Source organism: Vulpes lagopus, chromosome 23 (genome assembly GCF_018345385.1).
Source record: "Vulpes lagopus strain Blue_001 chromosome 23, ASM1834538v1, whole genome shotgun sequence".
Lineage (NCBI taxonomy): Eukaryota > Metazoa > Chordata > Mammalia > Carnivora > Canidae > Vulpes > Vulpes lagopus.
Genome location: NC_054846.1, coordinates 24,412,766 through 24,436,694, shown reverse-complemented (window position 1 = coordinate 24,436,694; position 23,929 = coordinate 24,412,766). Strand labels below are relative to the sequence as shown.

Genomic DNA, 23,929 nt, shown 5'->3' with positions numbered 1-23,929 from the left:
CCTGGAGAAGGAATTTACATGGAAAGTAAAAAGGGCTGATGATAACAGGAGGTCAGAGAAAAGTACTATTTAAGGGTGGGTTGAGGAGAGGATGTCAAAGGATCCAGGCTTTGCCATGTGTTTGGAACAGATCTGCCAGCTATTCTTTTAATAGTAAAAGATAATAACAGTAATAAAGACAATGATGCTAATGATAGTGGTAGCTAGTGTTTATTGACCACTTACTCTGTACCAGATGTGTTCTAAGAATTTTATATTTAATCCTTATAGCAACCCTGTGAGATAAGCAATATTGTCATCATTCCAGCTTTATAGATGAGACCAAGGCACAAAGATTTAACGTCATTTGCCAACGGTCACACAGCTACTAAGCAATGGATCTGGGACTGCCAACAGAGGCAGCGTGGCTCCAGAGTCTGAACTCTCAACCCATAACCATATTATATCTCTTAATAGTCTTTTTTTAATCTCTTAATAGTCTTAACCATTGTTAGGGAGAAGTATTATGAATAAAAATTGTTTTATTATGCCCAAAGGTCAGGGCCCAAAAGTTTTGGTGGTTGAGTCACATAACAGTATAGCTCTAACAGGTTTTTGATTTCCAGGTCAACATATGATTGTTTGATATAAGCCTCATAGACGTATTGAAGCAATTCTCACAGAGCCCCCATGCCTCTTATAACTTCTCCTTTCTTTCTAACTAACAGACCATCTGATTCTGTTCAACATGAGTGAGGCTTGGGTCTTCAGTGTTGCACAGGAAAATATCTGGCCTGTTGAAGGTCGAACTTTACTGAAACAATTTAGGGGTTTTCTCATTATCATTTTCTTAGTCAAGTACTTTTTTTAAAAAACAATATTTAGTCTCCCTTTTTCTGTTTGCTCCTTGTAGAAGACAATAATGGAAGTTGAATGTGTATCTTCAATGACATTTTTGTTAGTGTGTTTTAAGAAAGATGTGTCGCCTCCATGTGGTTGTCTAGAATCTTCCTTGTAACTGAGTCAACCAGATTGGTGGACCCAACGCTGGCATGTAGCTCGGCCAAATATACTGTATAGTTTCTGATAAATGCTCATATTGTGGTGTCCCTCCCTCTCCCTCCCTGATCCAATGCCAAGGACATAATATTCTTACTCATTTTCTGGCTCTGAATGTTTTCGTTTTTATAGCCTAACCTTTTTGTCATCTTTGGTATTTTTCAAAGGCTCTGTCTCATTCCTTTAGTTAGACTTTATTGACATTCTTACAGGTCACTGTTTTTCGTCTGTTTCATTCTTTGTTACTTGTTTCCCCTTCCATGTTCTGTGTGCTTGTTTTATAACCTGACACCCTCAGAAGGTTCTCTCCTATGTTATTTTCTCTAGAAGCCTACTGTTTTCCCTGTTCTTCAGAGCTGTTTGTGCATATGTGCACACACAAGCACCTGTGTATGGGTAGATGTCAGTCCTACAGTCTCTGGTTCCTTTTGAGGCAAGTGGGTTTCTATTTAGAATGTCTTGAGCATAACATCATGCTTACTTTACTTCTAAGGTTGATAAATATTTCTGGTAAAATCCTAAGTTCATGTCTTTACTTAGTCTTTCTCTTCTTTTGTGGACAAACTCCTACATGATACAATTTCTTTTTCCCAAAGTTTCTGTTTCACCAGCATCACCAGCCAGTGGTTCTTTGTTGAAATTGTGGTAAGGGAGCTCTTGCTCTTCTGTTAGCATAGTGATCAAGAGCAGGGACAATTATAGTTTCAAATCCAACTCTGCCACTTACTCTCTGGGTGACTCTAGGCAAGTTGTAAGGAAGACTGAAGTCCAGTTGCTTAGGACAGTGCTTGGTACATAGTCATCACTTAATAATTTTAGTGGTGCCTGAGTGGCTCAGTCAACTGGGATCTGACTCTTGATCTCAGGGTCATGAGTGGAGCCTACTGAATAATTTTAGTGGTCATTACCACCATCATCAAATCATGTTTCTGAGAAAACAAATGGTCAAAGCCAGTTAAGAATTAGCAGATTCTCTAAAGAAGCATCTGGATTTATAAAGTTTCCCATTACTATGATATTGTAGCTATAAAAATATTTCTCACCTATATTAAGAAAATATCCTTCACTCCTCTGTTCCTAAGAACTTTAATTTCTTTTCATAGAGCAGTTTAATTCTCCTTAATTTCTGGCCCTAGACTTATCATATCCAAACCCTCATCAAGGTGTTCAACAGAATGGAGGGCCTTACCGTATCTAAGTTACCCTGTAACTTAGAAAATAGGGAGATAACATTCTGTTTCTGTTAGGAATATATTGCCATCCCTCCAAGATAGACAAATTACTTTTAACTTGATTAGAATTTTAAACAAGGAGAAAGGAATAGCTTAATGACTCATTTTAGGGTAAATAGGGTAAATAATTCAACCATGCTGATAGAGTAGCATGGAATAATCTGAGAGCGGTGGTAGGAGTTTGGTCTGAAATATATATAAATATATATTTAGTCTGAAATATATAATGCCGTTCATATTGAAAAACTGGTCAGAAGGAAAGAATATTGGTTTTTAGACACTTATCTTCAGAAAGAACTTAAGCTAATAAACTTACTACTTTGTTTCTGTTTCTTTCACTTAAAGCATATCAAAGATGTTAATGCTTCATTCATTCATTCATTCATTCATTCATTCATTATCTACCCAGTGTCCACTGTATGTCAGGCACCAATCTGGGCATTAGGGTTACAGAGGTGAACAAGATAAACAGGGTGCCTGCCTTCACAGGACTTGCATTCTAGAAGCAGGAATTAGATGTTAAGTAAATCAGAATGATAATTCCAGCTGGTGCTAAGGGCTATGAAGAAAAAACAGTAAAGCGGAACAGGAGTAGTGCCAAGAGGAAAGAAATGTAATACTGAAGAAAGAAATAGGAAGGATGAGTTGCAGTTCTAGGGGGAAGTATTTGGAAGTAAAACTGGGTTTTATATTTTCTCCTATATGGATTGGGGAGCCATTATTAGTTTCCAGCAGGAGAGTAACATGCTCTGAATTTCATTTCAGGGCAATTCCTCTGTCTCTTGCCAATAATGTATTAGAAAGAGACTAGACTCTGTGTGAGGAGACTGGTTAAGAGTTGTGTCTATAGGAAGGAGGATGGTAGTTTGGACTGGATGGGGAAGTGGACTTGGAGAAAAATGGTTCAAGATCTATTTTGGGAGCTGAGTTAATAAGACCTGCCAGTAGAGTAGCTGTGTGGGATAAGACGGAAGGATGTTTCTGGCCTATCTAATGGGTGAAGGGTGGAGCTAGCCCTTTATTGAGAAGAGCAGAAGAGAAGCTGGCTTTTTTGGAGAGAGGGGGATAAAGAGGGAGGTTGGAGTATGTTATGCTTGAGAAGCCTATGAGGCATCCACATGGAGGTATAGATAGCCAGCCAGCAGAACAATCAAAACAAGAGTTGAATTTGGGAGGGTCCGTATATTCATCGTATTAATACTATGGGAATGAGGGAGATTGGCAAGGAGGAGAAAGAAGAAAAGTGCCCTGGAGAAACCTTGGTGAAATCCAATTTAATTGGTAGGTAGAGGAAGAGAAGATTGCTATTGTTTAAAAAAAGTTTCAGTTTTAACAATTTTTTTCCCCTCCTCATGATTCTGGGAGTTGAATGGGCTCATCTAGATAGTTCTTAGTTGTCCTTTCAAACAGCAACAGGGGCTAGGGTCCTCTCAAAGCTTCTTAATCCCATAAAGATTGTTTGGCTAGAAAGACTCCAGTGGCTGGGGGCTCCTCAGGCAACTCTCTCTCCTCGATGTCTCTCCATATGGCAGCCTTCAGGGATCTGAAGTCCTTACACAACAGCTGAAGGATTGAAAAGAAACAGCCAGGGAGGAAGGGTCGGGGGGGGGGAAGCCAGGAGAATATTTTATTGCTGAATCTGAGAAGTTTGAGGAGGGTAGCTGTCTATCATGTTAAGTTCTACTGGAAGATTAAGAAGCTGAAAGAACAGAAGGTGCATCATATTGGCAAGATGGAAGTCCTCGTGCCCTAAGCAAAAGTGATTTTGGTGGGATTTGGGGGGCGGGGGGTGGAGATTGGAGGGATTAAGGAGTGAACAGAAGGAGAGGAAAGCAGATGGAGATGGTGAGTGCATTGAGTTCTCTTAAGAATCTATAAAGGGGCCAGAGAGAGTGAAACCCAGAGGGAGATGTGAGTTTAAGGGAATCTTAGACATTTGAGATGACACCTGAAAGAAAAGTTCATCTGAGCAAAAGACTGGCTAGCATACGGTAACTACTCTGGGGCTTAGAGAGTAGAGATAGCTTAGAGTCAAGGTCTCTGCTCCCTTTTCAGCTTAAGGCTGTCTCTCTCTCTCTGTCTCTCCTTTGTCTCTTGCCAGTGGTTTTTTGAGAATCCATCCGTGACTGAAATTAGCCTGTCCCTGCACATCTTAGAAACATGAGCCAATAAATTTGCTTCCTTTTTGCATAGCTTAAGATAGATACTTCTATAGAATTCTTTTATTGTCTATATGACACATGTCTATATGATGAATTTCCAAAGAATTTTGAAAAGCACACTGTATAGTTCCCTCTGACAGCCATCCAGATAAAGAGGGTGGGGGGAAGGTCAGGGAGGGGGGAGATGGGGAAAAAGTAATATTTTATTATAGAGTTGTTTTTTTGGATAGCATATATAACATTTACTTTACTCAATATATTTAGTTACCAGATATTTAGAATTGGAAATGAAATCTGATGCCATCTGGTTCAAATATTTTACTGAATAGAAGACATGAATGCCTCAAGTGAGTGAAAGACTTGTGGAAGGAAAGAATCCAGGACCTGGGTTGTAACTTAGAAACCAGGTTTTGGGGTCATACAGATATGGATTTGGATCCTGGAGCACTGCCCCTCACAAGTCCTAAGCTTATAAAAATTATTTAACTGCTCAGTGTGTGTTTTCTAATATATAACCCGATTCATTCATACATTGACCTTACAGTTATTGTGAGGCATAAATTAGATCGCAAATTAATTAGTAAGGTACCTAGATATCTTTGTTTAGTGCTACCTCTATACTGTCCCAAAACCTGAACGAATTAATAGTCTAAACACTAAAAACTTGAGGATCACAATAATAAGGGTCATACTTTTTCTCTTGTCATCTTATTGTTAGTTTTGGGTACACCAATAATTTGACTTTTCAGTTGAAATTATTATTTAGATTAGTCATAGATTCACATGAAATCAAAATAAATAATACAGAGAAAACCAACATATAGTTTATTCAGTTTGCTCCCGTGGGAACATTTTGAAAAAACTGTAAGATCACTCAACAATTTGTTATAAACAGAAAGTCTTTTTTTATTGATGCTAATATCTATTAAGACATCAGAAGTTATTCTTTAGTACACATTCCTTCAATAGAAAATAAAAATTATGAAGCTTCCCAATTCGATCATTGCTCAAATGGAAGTATGAATAGCATGCATTTTGATCTCTTTTTAAAAGTTATGATGAACTTTATGTAATTTGGAGCTAAAGCAATGTCCTGATTTGAACATCTGATAGAACGATTAGATAAGAGGTTCTACTACAGCAGACTTCTGACTTTAATTTGGTGACTTTGTCCAAGACACTTAACTTTTATATTCTAGAGCTAATTGTAAACTGGGGCAAAAGTATGTGTCTCTGACTAATTCACGAGAATGTTCTGGGTGAATTAGGTATCATGTTTATCTATCCCCTGCCTATCTTTCCAGCTTCCTCTCTTGACACTCTCCTTTTGCCTTCTATGCTTGGCCGTAAGAATATTTTCAGTTCCTCAAGCAGAGCATGTTCTATCTCATTTCTGCTCATTTTCTCATGCTCTTCCCTCTACCTGGAATATACCCTCATTCCCTGTCTGCCATGCCTCTTAAGCTATTCACACACATATACTTCCTCCCTCCTTCTCTTCCCATCCCTCTCTATGTCCTAGTCCTACTTATTTTCCAGGTCATATCTTTAGCAAAGTCTATAAGGGAAGTTCCCCATGACCCTCAGGCTGGATTAGGTCCCCACATTGTATGTTCTCTTAGCATCCTGTGCCTTTATTTCATGGGACTTAGCCCATGTCCTTGCTGTGCTTTGTCTGGTGCCTGTTTTCACTAGTATAAGAAGTAAATGCAGGAAAGAGACTTTTTTGTATTTCTTCTATCATTGCTTCATTGTATCTATCGCAGTACCTGATGCAGAGTGGGTGCCTAATAAATATCCATGGAATAAATTAAATAAACATACACTTAGCTTTTTTGGAAGAAAACACTATGCAGGTCAGGTGGGACTGTGGGTGGCATTTTTTCAGTATGTGACTCATCTAGATTTAAGACCATTAAATGTTTAAAAATATATCTTTGTGGGGTGCTTCAGCTTTCCTTAATTTTTATTCCTTTTGTTTTTCATTTCACAATTGCTGTGTAATTATCTTGCAAAATACCTCAGAATGTGGCCAAGACAAATTTTAAAAAGGAAGGCAGCCCAAAATAGAGAATGTTTACTTTAATGCATTAAAGATTTGTGAACGTAAAGCTCTTGCTAAAGTCCCCAGTAAAGCATACGTGGTAGCAAATTGCTGCTTCTCATTCTGCCTCAGATGGTGAAAATACCTTGCAGTTTTCAGGCCAATAGAGGTTGTGCATGCTCTGTGCATCTGAATGCCCAATATGATGCTGTAACTCCATGTTTCTGGGATAAAATAATGCTAAAAGTGTGCTATCTGCTTTTGTACTGAAAAAAAAATCAAAGAAGAAATTTTTTGTCTCTGTCTACTGAGATCTCATGGATTTTTTTCTCCTTGTAAGAGGAGACTTGTAAATGTTCCCCTTTGGGGAGCTGGCCTTGATTTATCTTGTTCCTGCTTTCCGTTTTCTCTGTCTTAAGTGTTGGGAAAATCCCACTGAAGCCAGCTTTCTGCTTACTCAACATTTATAGAGAGAGGGAGGAGTCAGAACCTCTCTCTGTGTCTCTTTCTCAGCCATCAACAAAGTATTTGGAACTTTTGTTAGAGATTTTAGATACCAATGATTCTTGTACTTGATATCCCATCAAGATCACCAAACATCTTAAAAACAAAAAAATTCAGGGCCTCGTGCTCTAAAATTATTCAGTATGTCTGAAGTGGAACCTGAAAATCAAGCTCTTTTGGTGATAATGATGTACAATCACATTTGGAAACTGCAGGATTAAAAATAAAGGAAACTGTGGGAATCCCAAGTGCGTGAAAATGTTAGTGTCCCTTTGATTGCTTTTGGGCTAACATCTCAATGCACCAACTTGGTCCTTTGTGATCTCACTTCTGCTGGTCCATTGCTCCCAAGTTCATTTCTCCTCATGACCCTCTTGCACTTTCTCCCAAACCAAGCCAACTTGGGCACTGGTAGGTTGCAGAATGTACCACAGGTTTTGTCGACACTTGGACACGGTGGAGAGTTCCTACCCTTCCATGCTCTGGGTAATCCCTACTTACTCCAAGAGGTAACTTGGACTTCTCTGTCCTCTTTTGATGGAATTGGCATCCCTTGTCTGGTCTGTCCTTGGCCTTTGCTCTTCCCTTCCCTTCCAAACTTACTGCACTGTGTTAATTTGCCCTGCACATAGTGGATGCCAAATAAATAGCTGTGAACTGAGTAAATTGCTTGTTTACTTCTGTCTTTCTTACTGTATAGTGAGCATCTGAAAATAAGACCTCTGTTGGGACACCTGGGTCACTTCTGACTCTTGATTTCCATTCAGGTCATGATCAGGGTCATGAGATGGAGCTTCACATCAGGCTCTGTAGTCAGTGGGGAGTCTGCTTTAGATTCTCTCTCTCCCTCTCTTTCTCTTCCCTCCTCCATCTACCTCCTAGGCTTGTGTGTGTTCTCTCTCTCTCTCTTTCTTCCCCTAAATAAATAAGCAAATAAATAAATCTTAAAAAAAAAATAAGACCTCTGTCTTTTCTACTTAGCAACCCTAACACAGATGTTGGCCAGTGGAAAGTATTCAACTAATCATAGTTAAATCAATGATATGAATGAACTTATAAGGAAAATAAAAGAATCCTTATTTTTGGCTAGATATTTTGATGGCTGTCATTGTTCTGAGTCAGAGAACATTAACCTATTACAATAGACACATATTTTAGTAGAATAAAAAAAGACCTCGGGCTGTTAGCAGTGTTGTTATTGTGTATATTGGAGAAATAGGAACATACAGATAAATTGTACTGTATGGATTTTTCAAGTGTTTTATTTTTACAGCAGTAACACCTGTATAACCTGTTGAGAATTCTAGAGATACAAGAAGATATACAGAAAAGTCTCCTTCCTGCCTTTGTTCCCCAGTTACCAATTTCTTCAAGGCAATCAGGGCTGCAGTTTTATACCCTTTAAAAGACAAATGGTGGGGGTCCCTGGGTGGCTCAGCAGTTTAGCACCTGCCTTTGGCCCACAGCATGATCCTGGAGTCCCAGGATCGAGTCCCACATTGGGCTCCCTGCATGGAACCTGCTTCTCCCTTTGCCTATGTCTCTGCCTCTCTCTCTCTCTCTCTCTCTCTCTGTTCTCATGAATGAATAAATAAAATCTTAAAAAAATAAATAAAAGACAAATGGTACCATATGCTAAACATTTGTTTTACTCAGATTTTTTTAATTGACTGTTATGTTTTGATAAACATCTGATGTAAATGAATACATAAAGACCTTCTCTTTTATCTCTCTTACGACTTCAAAGTAATGTACTTTATGAATGTATCCCAATCCATTCATTTACTATAGTACCTTATTGATAGATATTTAGGTTCCTATTTCAAGCTGTATCTATGAATTAATTTCCTTGTACATGTTATTTGGGATGTACGTTTGTATATGCAGGGAAATTTTTAGAGTTACACTTGCCAGATTATTGGGTACAATAATTGCAATAATCTTATAATATTGGCAAACTGCCAAAAATAGGTATAATCTTAATTGTCCTGTCAATTATCTCATAAATCTCCAGTGGTACCTTGAATATCTAGGACCTGTGGCTCTGACCATTAAGCACGTGGTCTTTTCTTTTCTTTTCTTTTTTTTTTTTTTTTGGTCTTTTCTTAATACATAGAGTTGGTGGAAATGAATTGGAAGTATCTGAGGGCAGTTGGAACTTGAGCTACCTGAGAGTTACCAGTGAGGCTGAGTTTTTAGAATGTTTGTGTTTATAGACTAAATATTTAATAATTTTAGGGTACTTGATTAAATATTGTTAATAAAGATAATTCTCAACATGTTTTCATCAGTTTCAACACTATTCTGTCACTGATTCTTGGAGAGGGGACTGTGTGTGTGTGTGTGTGTGTGTGTGTGTGTGTGTGTGTGTGATTAAAGGAAGGAATTTGGAAATGGTAGTAAATAATAGCAAACACAATGGTTGACTGAGACAGTTTAAAGATTGACCTAGATGGGCATGGTTCTTCTTCCCTGCACAGGTACCATCTTACCCACTAAAGAGAATCGTTCTTTTATTCTTTCTATTTTGATAAGAGATCATGATTATGGACAACACTCTGGTAGAATTTCCCATAGTACTGGTGCCAGGCTCAATATCAGTTTCTTTTTGTTTTTCTGTTTTGGAATTATTGATTTTTGCCTTAGGTGATTTTTCTGGCATTACACAATGATAGTCTATTATTCCTTATATCTAAATCATAGACATCAATTTTATCTGAAATACCCAATAGAATGATTAATATTCACTGTAGCTCATAATTAAACTGCCAGAACTTGAATCACAAGCACTATATTTTTGCATTTTATTGTCTTTTTAAATAAGATTCATTTGTTCTGTTTTTTGCTGATCACTAATACAATTTTAGGAAATATAGAAATATATTTTAAAAAGGGAATTAAAAAAATAAATAAAAAGGGAATAAAATCCTATCTTGTAATATAAATACAGAAGCTATTGATATTTGGTCTGTTTCCTTTGACTTTTTTGATGATACAGGTATTTTCAAGTAATCAGAAGTTTACTCTGTAACCTGTGTGGCCATCCTGCATTTTTCAACTACCATAATATTTTAATATACATTTCCCAGGTTGTTAATGCCCCATTGAAATAATTTAAAGAATTTAATAGTCCATGTTATGTATACAACATAATTTATTTAACCATTCTCTTATTGTGAGATATATGTTTCCAGTTTTCAGCTTTTATAAAATACACTGCAGTGACATTATCTTTGAATGTTGGTCTGCATATATAATTACCCTAGATATATACCTCAAAGTCTCAACACTGGATCATAGGATATAAATATTTTTTAAACTCTTGATACAAACTACCAAAATGCTTCCAGCAAGACTCTACTAATTTACAGCTCTGTCATCAATTTATGAGATTGCCCATATCGCTACGGTCTTTCAACATTGTTATTTTTTTAAAGCCATGAAAATTAAATCTTCTTGGTTAAACTTTTTATTAGTGAAATAGAGTATTTTAGAAATCTGTTTCTCGTTTCCTCATCCTTTTTATTAAATATATATATCCCTACATGTTCTTTTGTATTTCTGTCTTTAGGAGATTTAATACTTCACGAATCTTTAATGCTGTTTCCATGTAAACTATATGTCTATGGTCACAGATATTTTTTTCAGAGAATTCTAGTTTGCTTGCATTTTAATTTTCTTGAATTAGGCAAGTTCAGGAAATTTTCGTTTAGATCAAATGTATTGATGTTTTTCATTGTGAGTCTTTCCTAGCTTTTGTATTTAGAAATCCTTTCTACACCCATGATGCAGAGAGAAATTTACCTATATTTTCTCCTATATATTTTTTATAATTTCAGAGCAGCCTGGCATGTGGGATGAATGGCAACAAGTCTAGTGTGGCTAAGGAAGGTGGAGGGTAAGGTCAGAAAACGTAGGAGGTGGGTGAGGAAGTGTTCCTCCTTCCATTTCTCACTTTCTTATTATTATCTAGTTTTTCCTCCTTTCTGGGTTAAATTTGCTAGCTTATAGTTTATCAGAAAATTATCCATTTACGTTTCTACATTTTTCAGTACTCAGCTGCTTAATTTCCTCTCAAGTACTTTTTATACATCTGTATCTACCATGTATACCCTTTTACTCTTGAAATTTCTGTTTTATTGCTTATAAACTTGCTAAAATCCATTTGCAACATTAATTAATGAAAATAGTATATTTAAAAAATAACTTTCCTATCCTTTTTTTTTTTTTAATTCATCTGTAAATACCAGTTAGGTTGCATTCAGATAAATGTGATAAACCCTACTGTGAAGGTTCAACCTAATGGGGCTTTATTTTTCTCACATTGAAGAAAGCCAGTAGGAAGGTAAATCAAGGCTACTTCAGAAGTCTCTAGGAAGGTATTGAGGATAAAGGCCTCTTCTACTCTATTAAGCATGTATGTGGCTATCCTGTTCACAAAATTGTCCTCTGAAAATGAAGTTCCGATTCCAGACAAGAGAAATAAGAGGAAGGATAGAGGGCAGCTAAGATGTTCCTTTTTCATTAGGAAACAAGTTATTTTCCAGCACTTCCAGTAATAAGCATCTGATTACTTCATGGCCCAAAGTGGGTCACATAACTGCTCTTACCTTCAGGGGAGTCTCTAGGAGCAAGTGTTTTGAACTGGGTACGTTGCTGCTTTGAGTACATCTGCATTTTCTTAGTGAAGAAAGAGAACTAACAGTGTTTGCCACAATGGACAGCCTGTAGTAGAAGCAGTACAAATGAGTCTCAAAAGAAAAATATACATGGTCTAGTCAATATATATGTAAAAATGATAAAATCTATAAAATTCCAAAAATACAGGCTAAAAACTGTTATTACTCTGGCTCATTCAGTTGAGAAATTAAATAAAAGTGATAATACTCAAAATTAGCATGCATAAAGTGAAATGGTATTCCTTTAGGAAGTATAACTTGGTATAACCTTTCTGGAAGCAATTTAATAATACATGTGCTGTGTGTTTAAGAGCATCTTATTGAGAGTTTGTTTTGCATTTCCCTGATGACTAATGAAGTTGAATACCTTTCAGAGGTTTCGTGACCATTTGAATTTCCTCTTTGGTGAGTTGCCTGTTCAAGTCTTGCCCATTTTTCTACTTAATTATTTTTTCTTACTAATATGAAGTTCTTTGTATTTTCTGGATACAAGCCATTTGTCTGGGATATGTGTTGAAAACATCTGCTCCCAGTCTGTAGTTTGATTTTTCAAAGCTTTCCTAATAATGTCTTTTATAAACAGAATTGCTTAATTTCAGTGTTATCTAATATATCAATCTTTTTCTTTGATGTTAGTACATCATATGTCCTATTGAGGAAATTTTTCCTTACTCCAAATTCATAGAGATATTTTCTTATAAGGTGTTCTGGAAACTTTATTGTTTTTACCCTCATATTTAGATCTAAACATGCTTATTTAAAAGATTTCCTTTCTTAGTCATTATCTTTGCTATAATTTATATACTTTTATTTGCATCCATCTTCTGAGCTCTTGCTTCTGCTGCATTGTCTGTTTATCAATTAATGCAGTAATATTACTCTTTCTTTAGTTTTAAAGTGACTTTTGCTATCCAACATTTGGCAAATTCATCTATGTTTTTTCCCTGTTCATTTGAAACCTATAAAGTCCTTCACTTATCTTTACTGTAGAAATTAGTATATATCCTTGACCTATTAAAGTCTACCATTAATTGAGGTACACAGAAGTGTTTCTTATGTATACTGACTGAAGGCTACAGATAGTTTTTCTATCCCAAACAACATAATAAGATTCTTATTTATCTTTTTCAAGAAGGTCTTCTATTATGTCTTTTGGATTTACATATCAATTCTAGCATAAGCTTGTCATGTAAAACCTGTTAGGATCTTGACTAAGATTGCTTTGGAGCAATATTTGGAGACCAATTTGGAGGAGAATTGATATTTTAAACATACTAAAACTTTTCATATGTGAACACAGTATATGTAGCTCTTTATTAATTTAAGTCTACTTAGTTTTCTTAGTCTTGTTTTCTAGTTTTCTCTATACATAATAAGGCATAGCATTTTTAGATTTAGTCTTAGATATTTGTTATTTTGATGCTCAAACAATGATATTTTCTTTAATCTTCTCTTTATTGCTGGTATTAGAGATACAATTAATGTTTAAATTACTGACATTATATTGAGCAACACTGCTAAATGTATTTGTAGATTCTCTTGGGTTTTCAATGGATATAATCATATCATCTATAAATAATGATAGTCATGTTTGTTTCTTTTCAAACCTTTTAATTTTCTTGTTTTACTGTCCTGGCTAATTTCATCTATTCATTGTTGAACTGGTGATAGCATACATACATACTTTGTACTCTATCTCAAAGAAAAACTTTCAGTAATTCACCATTCAGTATGTTGGTTTTTTTGCAAATTAATCATCAGATTGAGAAATTTCCCATTTTCCCCTAGTATGCATATGATTTCTCTCCTTTATTCTGTTGACTTTTAAACTTTTTGTTTTAAAAAATTTGAAACTTAAAGGTTACAAGGATAGTGCCATGTATTTCTTAATACTCTTTATTTAGATTATCTTATTGTTAACATTTTTCTGCATTTATTTTATTAGTTTATTCATATTTTTATTCTAACTATTCCTAAACCATTTGGGAATCAGATGTAGTTATTTGACACTATAGTCTTAAATATCTTCTAAAAACAAGGATATCTTTTTATAAGCTACTGTACAATGATCAAATTCAAGAAATATAACATTGGTTTGATTCCATTATCTAATGTGCAGTCCATAGTCAAATTAACCTAATTGCCCCAATAATGTCCTTTACAGCAAAGTTTTTCCTCAGTGGGCATAGGCATTGTATTTAGTTGTCTTATCTCTTTAGTTTCCTTTAATCTGGAACCTCAACTTTCCTTTGTCTTCCCTTATACTATGTGCTTTCTAGTTTTCTTTTCTCTATTTTTTTTTTCTTCCTTTTGGTGTGGACATTTAAAAATTTTTTGTTTTTTTTTTTCTTTCAAATCTTCTATAGTCTATAGTCTTTTCCTTACCTTTACCTTATATATAAATTATAGTATTTTTCCTTGACTTATTATTATAGTCTAGTGTTAATAATAGCATCCATAGATGTCTAACATGTATATTAGTCAAGGGCTGAAGATAATATCCCTGTCCTCTTTCCCAATAGCACAAGGATCTAAATACTGGTTAACCATCTTCCCACACTTTTATGTAGTACTTTGGTTTGGTATTTTACTTATACCTACTTTCTAGTCCTCTCCATATTGACCATTATTTCTTGTTATTTTTTTAAAGATGTATTCATTTATTCAGAGAGAGAGAGAGAGAGAGAGAAAGAGGCAGAGGCACAGGCAGAGGGAGAAGCAGGCCCCAGGCGGGGAGCCTGACGTGGGACTTGATTCCGGGTCTCCAGGATCACACCCCAGGCTGCAGGCGGCACTAAACCGCTGTTATTTTTATAGTCAGTAGTTTAATGTAGATTTACCAACACAGTAACCAGTTTATTTGCTTATTAGTGCTTTTTGCTTTTCACTTATTCCTTCTGGATTCTACTTTGTTCTTAATAAGGAGCATCTTTGGTTGTATGCCTGGTAAAACCTTTCTTGTTTTCTTGAAAATGTCTCTTTTACTTCATTCATGAATAATAGTGTTGCTGTGTATAGAATTCTAAAATGAGTTACTGGGTGTTATTCTGTATGTTGGCAAATGGAACCAATAAAAAATAAATTAATTATTTAAAAAATAAATGAAATGAGTTATTTTTCCTCAATTCTTAGAAGATAATTTTTAAAGTTCTTGGAAGGTATTTTTTGACTGCTTCCTGTATATATTCTAGCTAATGAGAAATCTGTCAGTCTACTTATGGTTCCTTTGTGGGCAGTTGTCTTTATTTGCTTTAGCTATTTCCCCTTTTCTTTGAAGGAGTGCAGTTTTAAGTTGTGGTAGCTGTGGTCAGGTTAAGAAGTATTAGAGACCCATGGTGTCTTTCAGTTCTGAACATTTTTCAATCACTGTTTTGAATTTTCTCCCCTGCTACTGTCTTCTTTCATTTTGAAACCTGTGTATATACAGGGTTGACTATTCTATGCTTCATGCTTTCTTACTGGATCTTGTATATTTTTCCATTTCATTTCCTTGTGCTGTATTCTGTATGATTTCCCTAGTTTTATATTCTAGTTTATTAACTCTCTCTTAAGTTGGCTTCCTTTTGGTTCTTTTAAAACAACCTTATGTTCTCATAGAACTATGTCCTTGTCCTTTTTATTAATATGATATAGTAAAATATTGTCTCTTTAGAAGTTTTCTATTTCTTTAGTTCCTAAGGCACACATTATTATTCTTTATATACTTAATCTTCTTCATCATGTTCCATTTCCTCATGCAGTTTATAGCTTTCTCTTGTGAATTGACTTTATGCAGGAGTTTTGATTGTTGTAGTTGTTAATGTGTGCATTGGTGGAGGGGGGTTCTATATATGTCTTGGCTCCTACATGGTTCCTTTCAGAAACATTTTATGTTTGCCTCTAACTGACCTATATCTTGAACTGTTTCTATCTCAATTTTCAACTCAGGAGTCTCACTCCATGCAAATATGAATTTGGATCTATACCTATGCATGAGTAAATCTAGGGTTGGATTTCTCATAGGTGGCTTTTCTTTTTCCTTCATGGCATTGTTCAATCAGCAAGATTCCTTACTACTTTCTTGAGTTAGTGGGCAGTTTATCTCCTGCCTTTTTTTCATGGACTGGGTGACATCTTGCTTTTCTGGGATTTGTTTAGGGAGACTTAATACTAGCTCTTAACTCATGTGGTTCCAAGCCCATTTCTTTTGCCTCTTCATACACGCTATGACCCAAGTTCCTAGGTTCTTATGTCTTAATCTGAAACCCATTTGGACCAAAGTGTATCAATTTTTGCTTTTTTTAAAAAAAGTTTATTTATTCATGAGAGACACCCAGAGAGAGAGGCAAAGACACAGGCAGAAGGAGAAGCAGGCTCCCTGCGGGGAGCTCGATGTGGGACTCGATCCCAGGACCCCGGGATCATGACCTGAGCTGAAGGCAGATGCTCAACCACTAAGCCACTCAGGTGTCCCCAGTTTCTGCTTTCTTAATAGGAATTGAGTTTCTTATTTGTTTTTGTAGCTGAAGTATTCCATTTCTTATTTTCAATCTTGGCTCTGATCACTTTGTATGTGATTTCTGTATGTTAGTAATGTCATCTTGGTTCAGCACGTTTTTTCTCCTTTATTTCTGTCTTTATCTTCATTAACTTCTACTTTCTCTCCTTAAGCTTTTTATTATTATCTTTATTTACTAAAACAACTTTATGTTAATGTTGGAGGGAATTTATTAAAAAAGAAAACTTCCCCATAATCCCATAATTGGAACATAATGATCTATTTGTAGTCTCTGGATATTCTTCAAATCTTTATACATAGGATTTTGTAGTTACAACTATGCGGCATATTTAATTTTGTATTCTCTCGTTTACACTTTTCCCCACATTTCTAAGTAATCCTCAGATCACGACTTTTTAAACAAGATTTTATTTATTTATTCATGAGAGACACACACAGAGAGGCAGAGACATAGGTAGAGGGAGGAGCAGACTCCATGCAGGGAGGCTGACGTGGGACTTGATCCTGGTTCTCCAGGATCACACCCCAGGCTGAAGGCGGTGCTAAACTGCTGAGCCACCAGGGCTGCCCAGATTACCACTTTTAATGGCTTTGTGATAGTTTCTTGAATTGATGTACTCTGTCATGCTTAAAGAGTTTCCTGTTTTCAGTTTTTCATTATTTTAAATAATTTTTTCCAGAATATATTTTTTGCATATGTATCTTTTACATTATTTTCTATGGCTAAAATCTCAGGAAGGAAGATGTTCAATTAAAAATTCTGGTTCAGGCATTGCCAATTTGTCCTTTGAGTGGATTTTCTCATTTTACAGTAACATTAGGAATACATTTTCACAGCAACCAAAAGCATTTATTTGACACCTACTGTGTGGGCAGCTCTGTGCATTTTGAATACCATAGTGATGAATAAGATTTACTTCATGTTTCAAGTAACTTATAGTGAAGTCAAGGATGTAGCCTGCTACATTTTATAATATTAGGGCAAAAGGAACAAATGCTGTAGTCAAATCTAATCAAGGAAGAAATTTCACAGAAGAGCTTGTATTTCAGCCATAGGTGGAGGATAGAGTGGGATCTCCCTGGGAAAGGAGAGGCTGGACAATGTTCCATGCTGAGAAAACTTAATGGGCAAAGCCAGAGGCGTGGAAAATTCTACAGTGCATTTAGAGAACATTGAAATTGATGGTGTGGCTGGAATAGTGGGTGAGGGAAAGGAGCAGGTGGCAGATGAAGTTGAAGAAGGTTGTTGGATTGTAGATCTTGAGTACTTTTTGCTAAATGGTTTTGAATATAATCAGCCAGAGTTTTCATTTTTACCTCATTGCAAATGCTGGGTTTAGAAAAGCACACGTTGTAGCATCATGGTAACTTATGGTTGGCAGAGGACTTAGCCAGTTCTCTATGTTATAAATGAGAGAAGTGATTGCTATAGAATTTAAGAAACTTTTTCAGGTTTACACTGATAATGTTGAGGTATATCTGAAGGTAAACTAGTTCCCTTTTTCAGGAAATATTTGTTGAACATCTCTTCATGGCTCCATACTGAGCACTGCTTCTGAAGAGAAGAAGATGAATGAAGTATATGGCCAGTGACAAGTCATAGCTGGTCAGGGAAAATAGAAAAATCAATAATTGTAAAATAGAGTGGAGACAATGATAGAGATGGGTAGAGGGTATTTGGAAAACACAGAAGAGGGGCAGCTATTTTAGCTTGGCAAGGTGGATGGGAGAGAAACTGTGGAAGGTGAGGTCTATATTATATCATAAAGAGTAGGTAGGAAGAAGTTTGCCAGTCATATGAAGACAGTGGTGAAGGAAAGGTGTTGCAGTATGAATAAAGGTATGAGGTAGGAAGAAGCAAGGTGGTATGGGACCCAAAGCCATTTCATATTGTAGGAGAATCAATTGTGAGGCAGAGAGTGTCAAGATCTAAAGCAGAAACTAAATGGCTAGATTGTGTTTGCTGTGGTAAGCAGTATGAGCTTTATCTTTTAGGATAGCAGAGGATCTTAAAATATTTAAGAGGGAAACTTGGCAGGACTCTCTGAATGATTGGAGGTAAGGGTGAGGCTGAGGGAGAGAAGAGCAGAATATGATTCTCACGTGGATTTAGGTTTCTTCTCTAGTTAGTTGGGTTCATCAAGATTTAAGGTGGTGGTGCTTTTGTTTCAGGAGAAGCAGTGCTGTGTGGTAGCTAAGGCCATGGAGCAGATTTTACTGGGCATATGGAAGCTCAAGTGTTTTTGAAATGATTGAGGGGACAACCAGGTGCATTTGAAGGTCTCTGCCAGGGTCCATGGACATCATCACATTTTTAAAAACACTTCTTTATTGCCAAGAAGTTTGCAGGCATAATAAATCATTATAAGTTTCAGGAAACCTTCTTAAATGGGCAATTTCAAATGTACAACAGGCAAGGCCGAACCAGAAGTTCTTAAGGGTAGAGAAGCTCCTCATTAGAGAATGACAATACTAGATGATAATAATAGTTACTAACATTTGTGGGGCACTCATTATCTTCCACATGTGGTACTAATGCTTTACATTTGTGATTTTATTTAATCTTCACTATAGCTCTTAAATGAGGAAATGAAGGCACAGTGAATGTAATTACTTGCCCAGGGTCACTAATTAATGAGTACACTGTGGGATACCAACTCTAAGGCCCTCACTCATAAACTCCAGGCCATTCTGCCTCCCTATGAAGCTGATATGCAATGGGTGTGGTGCCACATCGAGATTTTCAGGGTTCATCTGTCAAAATGATGGCATCATTGAATCACCCATGTGAAGTAAGAGGTTGAGGGCTTTAAATAAGCTGTTTGAGAAGTGGTAGATGGGGATGAAATAAATTAGATGGTCTCTGAAGCTCTCTGAGTTTATAACAGAACTATAACCTCCTTAAACCAAATTATGAAATGTCACTACTTCTCTTATGAAAGATTTTTCTTGCTTAAATAGGTCAATGCAAGAAGATGAAATGAAACAGATTAAATATTAAAGGCCTCCATTGGAAATCAAACCATTAGAACCAGCAAAGAAAATTAAATGTAACCATTCCTTAATTTCTTTTTTTTTAATTTTTATTTATTTTATTTATGATAGTCACAGAGAGAGAGAGAGAGAGAGAGAGGCAGAGACACAGGCAGAGGGAGAAGCAGGCTCCATGCACCAGGAGCCCGACGTGGGACTCGATCCCGGGTCTCCAGAATCACGCCCTGGGCCAAAGGCAGGCGCTAAGCCACTGCGCCACCCAGGGATCCCCTTCCTTAATTTCTTGCCAGGGACATATGTATGAAAACATAAATTCTATCATCAGAAGTAGAAGAATTTGAGATCGAGGATTTCATGGGTTGGGAAGAGCAGATTTTTTTTAAATTACGCCTATGAAAACCATATACACAATTTATATTTGCTAAAATAAAACTATAAACCTCATACTAGATATAGAAAACAGACATTTTTTATATTTATATGGTGGATTATGTAATTAATTTCTGCTTATCATTCCTTGCTTCTTAGAAACTTTATACTCCTTCATAATTCAAAGAAGATCCCTTTTAATTTCCTCTGTTTACATTAACTGGCATGTAAAAAAGTCTTTTGTCTTATTTGAAATGGAGAACCAGGCACAGAAAATAATCAATGCATGTGTGACTTAACTTCCTCTTTTCTTACAGATACGAAGTGGAGTATCGGGATTTGGGGTCTATTTTCCCTTAGCTTCCTGTTTCTTGCCAATAATTTCATCACAAAAAACACTTCTCTGCTGCCATCTGCCCTGCTTCCTTTCTCTATTTTCCACCCTTGTTTCCTCATTTTCTAATTACTCCCAACAGCAGTGACTCAAACATGTATTAGAAGCAAGATTCACACAGTTGCCAAATAGGAGTAGGAATTTCACAAAAGGAGTCATTGTGCATCTGGATTTTCATCTCCTAAAGAAAAAGAGCAAGGACCCTTAAGGAAAGTCAAGACTTAAGGCACAAAGTAACATAATAAACATGTTCAGGAATAGCACTTTCCTATATTTCCACTTCCGTTACATCTTTAAGATAGACTTCCTCCAGGCTGTTCACAATTATTTGATTCCTTCCCGCTTTGGGATACAATATCATACAGTTGCACTTCCCTGATCAACTGAATTCAGATATGGCCATATGACTTGTCAGAGCCAGAGAAATACGAGTAGTAGTGAAAGATGTCACGTCTGAGCAGAAGATTCAAGAATCATTGCATACTTTAATGTATTCTAATTCTTGACAGTAGCTGCTCTCAACTGGAGTCTCTGAGTGATGATATGAACAGTCCCCTCACTGACTCACAGCAGGGCATGTAACCTGAGCAAGAAATAAATATTTGTTGTTTTAAGTCCGAGATTTTTGGGGTTGTTTGTTTCTGTGGCAAAACGTAATCCATCCTGATTAATACACTAAACTCTTCTAGCATCTTAGGCCCATAAAAAATGTGTAACAGATGCAAATCTCATAATACCAGATGAAAGGTATTATGATTTGCAGACTTGAAAAATCAAAGTAGTTTTAGAGTATTAACTCTGAGGACACACTTTTTCTGCATCTCCCTAGTAGTGCCTAACCTAATGCACTATAGTTTTGTGTTTATAGATCTGCCATGGTTCTAGAGGCTCCTTAAGGGCAAGATGATGTCTCATTCTTTCTTAACCCTGGGCACCTAGCACTTATCTGTGATGTTTAGTGGGCACTAGATGAAGATAGATTAGTGAAAAGGACCAAAAAATTTGCCTAGCACATAATAGTTGATCAATAAATATTTGGTTTTAAATATCTCAATGTTTGTGGTTGCACAAAGTGCATTCACCTCCTTGGTGGTAGCTTCTTGGCTAATTTTCCAGGCATAAAGGAACAGTTTAATGTGGATTCTCAAGTTGTATTTTCCATGCCACCAGGGCCTTTAAAAAGCTTTATTTAAAGTTAAGTACCATTAGTACAACTGTGGTGGGAGGGATGATGTATTTTCATATAAACTTGTTTGCAGCAGGTGCTGAGCTTGCATCTTGACCATCTTTCCACTGGGCATAATAATTAGGAAGAAATCCTGATGCTAAAGCTTGGCTAGTGCATAGTTATTGATTCAAAGTTTATTATTTCACTAGGGATTGTGAAGAATTTTACTTGGTTTAAAAAGTGCTTAATACATGTTACTCTGAATATTGAGGAATTATCAATGTGGCTACTTTGTGTGCTTGCCTTGGTCCAGTGGAAGCTGTGCTTTAATCCCTCTTCTCCTCTCACCATCCCCATTTTATTTCTTTCTTCCTGAAAAGGATTTCAGGCATCTGGGAGAACATGCATACACCAAGCTGTTGTGATCACGTTCCTACTTGCCTACTTCCATTCTCTCCCTCCTCCCTAAATTTAAATTCCCTAAATGCGACACACTTCCTCATGTTTGTCTTTTGTCTAAGTACATCCTCAAGTGCCCAAAAAGCCAATCCCTGGGTTTATTCATTTATTCTCAAATATTTATTAAGAGCCTACTCTACACAAGCCTTTGCTCTAAGCCTCGTGAAAATAGCTTTTGGAGAACTTACATTCTAATGGAAGAAACCGATGACTAACAAATAAGTAAATATATAGTATGCCACGTGGTGATAATAAAGAGGATAAGTGGGATCATGAATGTGGGAGTGGGGCAGGGCAGTGATGCTAATTTTTGCAGGGAAAGGAAAGCCTGATAGATATGGTAGATATGGTGCTTATTAGATGCCTTAAGGAAGTGAGAAGGAAAGCCATGAGCACAGGGATGAAGAGGAACTGAAAAGTTCACAGCAAAGAGAAATGCAAATACAAAGGCTCTGAGGCAGAAGCATGCTTGAGGGACTCAAAGAAGAAAAAGGAAAGGAATCCTTGCCTGAGTCAGAGGGGTAGGCTAGGGGTGGGTTGCACAAACCACATAGGGCTTCCCCCCCCCCTTTTTTTTTTTTCAAATCAATGTGTTTAGATCTTTGGTCTGAATGAAGTGGGAAGTTGTTGTGTGTTTTTTTGGGCAGAGGTGTGTCTTAATAGGATCTGACTAATATGATGAGAATAGATTGTCAGGTGGGTAGAACAGGGAATGGGTGACCAGTTAGGAATCTTTTAGACTTATTTAGACATGAGATAAAGGCACTGACTTCCAATACTCAGTTGAAGTGTTGGCTTTTCTGAGAAGCTCTCCTCATTCTCCTAGGCTGAGTTGGGCCCACTTCTGAGCTCCCATAATAAACTTATTTTTGAAATGAAAGTGTGTACTTGAGTTGGCTTAAGTCTGAAAGTCAGTTATAGAATTGAGAGTTCTCTGAGTTCATTGCCAATTAGAATACTAAGTTTAAAGATAATAAAACATATATATATATATAGCATGTTATTAAACTTCACAGTCACTGCCAGAATTATTTAGAACTTCAGGGGGAAGAATATTTTGATATGGTTTTTTTAAAATAAATTTTTATTTATTTATGATAGTCACACACAGAGAGAAAGAGAGAGAGAGAGAGAGTCAGAGACACAGGCAGAGGGAGAGCAGGCTCCATGCACTGGGAGCCCGATGTGGGATTTAATCCTGGGTCTTCAGGATTGCGCCCTGGGCCAAAGGCAGGCGCCAAACCGCTGCACCACCCAGGGATCCCTATTTTGATATGGTTTAAAAAGACATGAACAGAAATCTCCCAGAGGAAGACATAGACATGGCCAACACGCACATGAGAAAATGCTCTGCATCACTTGCCATCAGGGAAATACAAATGAAAACCACAATGAGATACCACCTCACACCAGTGAGAATGGGGAACCACAAATGTTGGAGAGGATGTGGAGAAAAGGGAACCCTCTTACACTGTTGGTGGGAATGTGAACTGGTGCAGCCACTCTGGAAAACTGTGTGGAGGTTCCTCAAAGAGTTAAAAATAGACCTGCCCTACGACCCAGCAATTGCACTGGTGGGGATTTACCCCAAAGATACAGATGCAATGAAACGCCGGGACACCTGCACCCTGATGTTTCTTAGCAGCAATGTCCACAATAGCCAAACTGTGGAAGGAGCCTCGGTGTCCATCGAAAGATGAATGGATAAAGAAGCTGTGGTCTATGTATACAATGGAATATTACTCAGCCATTAGAAACGACAAATACCCACCATTTGCTTCAACGTGGATGGAACTGGAGGGTATTATGCTGAGTGAAATGAGTCAATTGGAGAAGGACAGACATTATATGTTCTCATTTATTTGGGGAATATAAATAATAGTGAAAGAGAATAGAAGGGAGAAGAAATGGGTAGGAAATATCAGAAAGGGAGACAGAACATAAAGACTCCTAACTATGGGAAACGAACTAGGAGTGGTGGAAGGGGAGGAGGGCAGGGGGTGGGGGTGAATGTGTGACTTGCACTGAGGGGGGCACTTGATGGGATGAGCACTGAGTGTTATTCTGTATGTTGGCAAATTGAACACCAATAAAAAATAAATTTATTATTAAAAAATTACTAGTGAATGGTGATAATAAAAAACAGACTAACTCATAATGGGTTCTATTATTGTTTTTAAATTCTTTATAATCTACCCTTTTAATGCCTGCACCCAGGGCGGGCTAATCCCACCACGTCCTTGGTTTGTCACTGACAGGAAGAACTTTCTCTCTTGTAGGTGACAGAGCACCCAACTTGAAGTGCTTTGAGCAAAAGAGAAATTCAAAGGAATATCTAGCTTCAGGCACGATTTGATCCAGGGATTCAGTTTTCCTCTAGATCATTGT

At 36.8% G+C, this 23,929-nt stretch overlaps 1 protein-coding gene across 1 annotated transcript in view; it reads left to right on the top strand.

Annotated features, from left to right (window-relative positions):
• ANO4 (anoctamin 4) overlaps positions 1–23,929 on the top strand; it is a 348,320-nt gene that overhangs the window by 45,032 nt on the left and 279,359 nt on the right. The window lies entirely within an intron of this gene.